This window comes from Sander lucioperca, chromosome 4 (assembly GCF_008315115.2).
Source record: "Sander lucioperca isolate FBNREF2018 chromosome 4, SLUC_FBN_1.2, whole genome shotgun sequence".
Taxonomy (NCBI): domain Eukaryota; kingdom Metazoa; phylum Chordata; class Actinopteri; order Perciformes; family Percidae; genus Sander; species Sander lucioperca.
Genome location: NC_050176.1, coordinates 28,939,945 through 28,947,165, shown reverse-complemented (window position 1 = coordinate 28,947,165; position 7,221 = coordinate 28,939,945). Strand labels below are relative to the sequence as shown.

The following is a 7,221-nucleotide window of genomic DNA, read 5'->3' as shown; positions in this document are numbered from 1 at the left end:
AAAACGAGTGGTAAGGGGTAGAGGTGAAAACATACCCCTATGAAATGAGACGCCACTTGGTTACATCATCATACATACTTAGGTCTGTTTGCAATAAATATTTGTATACACACTGCATGGTGTGTTGTATATCTATTTCAGTTATCACTGTTTTGAATGTCATTGATGTTCAGAAACACTTTCTTTGTTAACAAAAAGCTGTCTTTATTGCCCAATAAAGTAAACATTATTACAACAACTATTAGAACCATAACTTACATGTCACACATATATAATAAAGGCACTCAAATGTATAAAAGTTAAAAAGACACACAAGACCACAAACAAACAAAAAACTACAGCTATTCTGAAATTCCAGACCCCAGTCTGATGCCTGTTGACCAGTAACCTTTCCCTCCAGACCAGTCTGATGCCTGTTGGCCAGTAACCTTTCCCTCCAGACCAGTCTGATGCCTGTTGGCCAGTAACCTTTCCCTCCAGACCAGTCTGATGCCTGTTGGCCAGTAACCTTTCCCCTCCAACCCCATTTCTTTCATTAGTGTCCTGTATCATGACCAACAACAATGTACAGGTGCATGAACAGGAATGAATTACACGTTTACAATAATACAGTACCAATACAATAATGAATGGCTACAACATGAACGCAGAAACTTCTGCTCGTTTTCAGCCCAGAAAGTGGATCAGCTGCCGGGTTTCCTCCGGCGTCCCTGTGTGATACAGGACGGTATATGTAAAGCATGTATCGAGGTCTCCAAAGCAAGTAGTGTTAGACACTGATATCAAACGAAATTCACTGCTAATGGAGTTTAGTTAACACTGTAGACATGCATGGAGTCCATTCAAGGCAGAGAAATGCGGGACTGTTGTGCAAATAAGCAATGTAGCTAACGTTAACGTTAACTTTAGCGTTAGCATAGCAAGCTAGCAATTTTTAAAAACGTTTCAATTACAAATATGGTTGCAAATATATACGTACAGGACTGTGTAGAGCACAAAACAAGACTGTCGTAATTTTTAAATCAGTTCTTTAAGCCGAAAAATACTTACGTTTATGAGTCTCTCTGGTCGACCTGGCAGCCATTTTCCTTGTTGCGCAATGAATCTGGATACCCCTTGCTTTTCAAGTAAGCTCGCGTCCTTGCTTGGCGTTAAGGGGTATATAGCCCTTCCCCTTAGCCCTACCCCTCGACCAAAATGAGTATTGGGACAGCACTTAAACGTGAATTATACTAGATGCATCCTAGGTGGCATGCGCCATCATGACGTCAAAATGACGTAATATCCTGCCGGCGCGCCCGATTTATGGCGCGCAAGCAGAGGTCGCGCACGGCTCTTTTTTTTTCAGCGGCGCGCGACAAAGCGGAAACGGGAGGCCTGAACGAGTTCGCCGACAACCGGATGCCAGGACTCTCAGAGTGACTGCAAGTCTCTCTTGTAAACTTATTGGGTTAAGATGAGTTCTTTTATGGTGAATGAAAGGCTTGATCCGACGAAGTAGGTCATCCAATCAAATCGAAGCATTGACGTCAATGCTGCTGCCAGTTCTGCCGTTGTTTACTTTTTTCTTTTTCTTCTAGTCCGTAGAAAGAGCAACGTCTGTAGCCTTTGCTCATTAGCTCCACCGCTGTTCAGGAGAAGACTGCAACTAGTGTTGCGAGCACCAGCACGGGTATAAATAGTCACGGTGATCCCATGACGTCACATTTGTACGCGCCAGCTGAGCTACGTCTAGTATATAACAGCCTTTACTCTCACGTGAGCGCCAAAAACTAAGGGGTAGGGGTAGGGGAAGGGTTAAGACAGAGAAATGAGACGCAGCCTTATTCTTACTACTCTTATGTTACCACACTGAACATAGCTGTACATACTGTACATATCTGTCTATATGGTTCATTCAGAATATCCATATTTATTCTGTTTTTTTAATTATTATATATTCTGTTAAAACACTGCATATATCTATATTATTCTTACTACTAGTATAATGTCACTGCTACTACTTTGCACATATCTGTACATGTTGTTCATATAGTGTTCATATTACATTGCCATATTTATTCTGCTCTTATACTGCAATATATTTCTTGTCCTGTCTATGCAACACCTGTCTATACTTTGTATATCACATTGCACTTTTCTGCTATTTTTTTGCACTTCTGGTTGGTCGCAAACTGCATTTCACTGTCTTTGTACTTGTACTCTGAACAATTACAATAAAGTTGAATCTAATCATCTAATCTAATTAGTCCACTTTCAATATTGGGCAGAAACATTAAAATAATAACATTTATAGAACCTCAGTATATCTTCTCAAGTTTCCCAAACCTGGATTCATAATGTCAAACTAATATTAACCATTAGTGGCTGAGTTACTAATTGACTGACTTTAAGAGAAAAGAGAAAACAGCACTTTAAAAACCTGTTATTTAGAGAAAACCACATCTGAATGACTTTGTTTTCTTTATGAGTACTTTGCATGTCATTCTGCTATGTTTGTACTTTTGTTTTTCTGTAAGCACTCTGTGTCCATAACGTACGGTTTGTGACAAATAATTTGCCCTTCTGCAGGGTTTTCCCTGCGATTATAAGGTTTAGGTGCAGCACCCGAGCCGCTTCGGGCAGCACCTAATGAATTTAACTAAAAGACTGTTCTCACATCTAATGACTGTAGTTTTGTCTTAACATTTTTTGAGTGCTAAATGACCAAAAAGAGACACAACACGACTACAAAGAGATGCAAAAAATTGAACAGGTGTTCCTAATAATCTTCAAGGTGAGTGTATATAAAGTCTAGCCTAGGTTCTCAGATACTGTGATTTCCATTTTAAGTGTCACTGAATGCACCATTAACTATTTACCTGAACAGTTTATGATGTTTTATTTGGTTTCATTGTAATTCTGGACCATGCAAAAACACATCATTTTGGTTATGGTGGAAAGTAAATTGGCTGCCCATGACTGCCACGAGGTGTTTTAGCGATGGCTCCCTTTCTGAAAATGTTAACCACCTCAAACTGTACAAGTGTACCAAATTTCATGCTTTCATAAGAAAAGTGAACATAATTTTCACATATCATCCGGACTATCAGGATACATATCTTATCTCCCAAAACTCACCTGCATTTCAGATAACTATTGTTTTTGTTTTCCATCCAGTAAGGTCTCAGTCACTGCACTCATTGACAGTTCCTGAGTCTGTAAAAGGTTTTTTATGTTGTCCCAAAATCCATGCAACTTTAAGGGAACATTCATTGGCATGTTGTTAGGCAGTGAATGATTGTGTCAGGACTCTGGTGAAACGATCATATTGGGCTCTAGCCACAGGCTCAGAACATATGAACCAAACCGGTTTTTTTGAACTCCCTGTGGGAAGTACGACCATATAAGAATCTGTGCATTGTGGAATTCCCAGTCAATGTACCTTGGTTTTGAGCATGCCATGTCTCAATTCTCTCACTCACTTGACTCCTCTGTCTCTGCCTCTTCTCGACTGGCTACGTGTGTTTTTCTGTCTATTTTCATACACAAGCCCATACGTGGCACTGCTCTAAATTGATGATTTGATTGGCTGATAAGCGTCAAAGGGATGACTTCCAATGCACATGATTTGTCTGTGCATCTCCTGTGACATACACCAACTACCGTAATGACGAGAAAAGTTGCGCAGGCAAAACAAAAAGTAGGATTACCGTAAAAATCTAACAATAGGTCTGAGTCCGTATAGAACAGAGTCCAGATCCGGAGACCTATGCCTTAGGGGTACTTTGGAGTACTTTAGGGGGTACGCGAGATATTTTTAATGCATGATTGCTAAAATAATTTTACTATAATAATGAATAAATTTAGTGTTGGCTTCATTTAAACATATAAATTAGGGATCGACCGAAACTGGTTTTTAAAGGCTGATACCGATTATTAGAAGTTAATGAAACGATAACCAATATTTGGAACCGATATTCTACAGTGAAAATGAAAATCTCTAAGTGAAAATTAAGACTTTGGAATGTTACACACTCCAACATAAAACTTTGTTTAAACGCTTTAAGCAATTATTGAATAAATTAGAAACTTTGAACATAATACCCAGTAACAGTCATATAGTGTTGTGGGCGGGACATTAAGTCAGACTCAGTGGTGAGTGAAACTGAAGCAGAGGGACAGACACAGAGATGTAGCCGAGCCAAAGTAGAACACTTTTTAATTATTAACTTTATCGGTTATCAGGCAAATAAAACGCTGATACATATCATCTGCAAACTGCCAAAATCGGCCAGGGCAGTTCCAAGGCTGTTTAGTAAATCAGAAACTCATGGCGCAGCGCTGTATTGTACCTGTTTTTCTACCAAAAATGTTCAGGACATTACTGAAAAACGTTTGAGAACCACTGTCCCATATTCATGCACAGAATTCAAATTTTAAAAATAAAATCTTTCTGAATGGGATAAATGGCTTTGGTTTGGTGATGATCATGATCACATGAATCCAAATGACTGCCTGAACACCACCCAATGCTATGGCAAGAGTTGAACACGTACTTTTCTCTGTTTCTCTGTCATCTCATTACTGTTCATCTGAAATTTGAGACGTGACAAGAATACGAATGAGTCATTCTCAAAGTTCCCCTTTAATTGTTTTTCAATGTTTATCTCTAACATTATCAAGTCTAAGTCACTCTAATAAAAACGCTCTCCCATTCAAAATTTGTGCTGTAAGGTTGACTATTGTTCCTGTTGCCCTTTATGCTGAAATCTTCATTATGCAAGTCAGAATGAAGAATTATAGATAAGTTTATGTCGGAGGAAGGAGCAAGGCCTCTCCTTCTCTGGCAGCGGCCTCCGTCTCCGTGTTATCCTATTTTTTTAAAGATTATTTTTTGAGCATTTTTAGGCCTTTATTCGACAGGACAGCTGAAGACATGAAAGGGGAGAGAGAGGGGGGACCAACTGAGCTGTCCAGGCTGTTAGGGGATTCACAGAATGTCGGACCCAAATGCAGAGACAGCAGGCAGTGATGAGCTTGAGGATTTATACCATACAATCTACTACTATGCACTACGCACTCTTGAGTCCATGACAAATTTCCCCTAGGGGACAATAAAGTATATTCTATTCTATTCTAAAATCCATACAAACAAAAGGAGTCCTGAACACAGCAGGCAAAAGTAGTCCAAAACGTAGTGGAAGTCAAAAAACAGGAATCACAAGAAACAGGATCACGGAGATAAAGGTGTAGAGTACACACACACACACACACACACACACACACACACATGCAGGTTTTTGGCACTATCTTTGTGGGGACCCGTCATTGACATAATGCATTCCCTAGCCCCTTACCCTAACCTTAATCATCACAACTAAATGCTTAACCTTAACCCTTACCTTCACCATAACCATAACCTAATTCTAACCCTAATCCTAAAACCAAGTCTTAACCCTCAAACAGCCCTTTAAAGTTGTGGGGTCCAGCATTTTGGCCCCGCAAAGCCAACCTGATCTCACAGAATTCCGTCAAATGAACATGGCCCCTTAATTCAAAATCTGTGGCAGTTTCACGGAATCGCAAAACATTCCGTGATGGGCCCACGGAAGAATTCTGTGAAATGAACACGGATCGCCGAAAATTCCGACACGGCTCCTTAAGTTAAGGAAAAGGTTGTGGGTGGGCTTACGGTTCTGTGACACGCGGGAAGAGTGGGACGATTGGGTTCAGGAAAAGGTCGTGGGTGGGCTTACGGTTCTGTGACACGCTGGAAGCACGAGACGGAAAAGAAGAAAGCGACTTTAGGAAACTTGACATGTGGGACACGAACCCCGGTCTCCTGGGTGAAAGTCTTGTGTTTGACCCATCCACCACCCCAACCAACCTCCTTATGCGGAATTTCGACTTTATTACTACTCGCTACTGTAGTCGTTCTTAATGCTACGTCATCTTCTCATTGACTTTACATTGGCATTGTTTTGCCATTTACATTGGCCACACACATTTTTCACACATTCTGTGCCACCACCACGTAATGCAGTGTTAATGATTCGTGATCATTTCACGGAATTCTGTGCGACCAGGCTGCACAAAGCTGTCGGGACCCCACAAGTATACTGGACAGTTTTTGGACCCCCACGAATATAGTTAAACAAGAACACACACACACACACACACACACACACACACACACACACACATACACACACACACACACACACACACACACACACATAGTGCGTCTCACTATCTTTGTGGGACCCGTCATTGACATAATGCATTCCCTAGCCCCTTACCCTAACCTTAACTATCACAACTAAATGCCTAACCTTAACCCTTACCCTCACCCTAACCATAACCTAATTCTAACCCTAATCCTAAAACCAAGTCTTAAACCTCAAACAGCCCTTTAAAGTTGTGGGGTCCAGCATTTTGGCCCCACAAAACTGTCCGGACCCCACAAGTATACTGTATTCCCGGTTTTTGGACCCCACAAATATAGTTAAACAAGAACACACATATATACACACACACACACACACACACACACACACACACACACACACACACACACACACACCATCCAATACAGAACAATGATCTGACACTAGATTCATTCATTCATTTTTTATAAAAAAAAAAAAAAAATTAAGAAATGATTCTCTGATTCCAGCTTGTTAAATGTAAATGTGTTCTATATATGTTTATATATATATATAATATGTTTCTCTTTTGGAAAACACTGATCCACATTTTTCACCATTTTCTGACATTTTATAGACTGAACAAACTATCCATTAATCGAGAAAATAATGGACGGATTAATCTACAATAAAAATAATCGCTAGTTGCAGCCATAGACAGGTTCTCATATGGTATGTGGTGTGTAAGCATGCAAGCATGTATGAAATGATCATGTAGCTTCTCAAGAGATGCATGACAAAGTCTCAAGGGTCAGTGAAAAAGGGCGTTTGCATCAGGCCTCTCCTAACAGATCGAGAGGCAAGATGAAAAGAGGAAGACTATGGTTTTAAGGTGAACAGTCATCCACAAAGCAGAAGTCTTCATCATGTCTGTCTATTAGCGAGCTACCGCAACTCAGCGCTGCTACTGTTGGTTCCCACTGATAAGAGTTTGTGTTTGTTGGTTGTTGCACAAAGACATATCCTCTTTGACATAAAGGCCACGTCTGGTTTCATAGCCATCTTATTGAACGTCTTCAGCGATACAAGTCAA

General features: G+C 40.3%; 1 long non-coding RNA gene across 1 annotated transcript; it reads right to left on the bottom strand.

The window, feature by feature from the left end:
- Positions 1 to 574: 574 nt before the first annotated feature.
- Positions 575 to 4,735, bottom strand: LOC118494807. The gene is made up of 3 exons (XR_004897002.1): positions 4,723 to 4,735; positions 3,887 to 3,891; positions 575 to 710 (listed from the first exon to the last, which is right to left on the bottom strand). It is a non-coding gene; the product is annotated as an uncharacterized LOC118494807 (long non-coding RNA).
- Between the last annotated feature and the right edge of the window lie 2,486 nt (positions 4,736 to 7,221).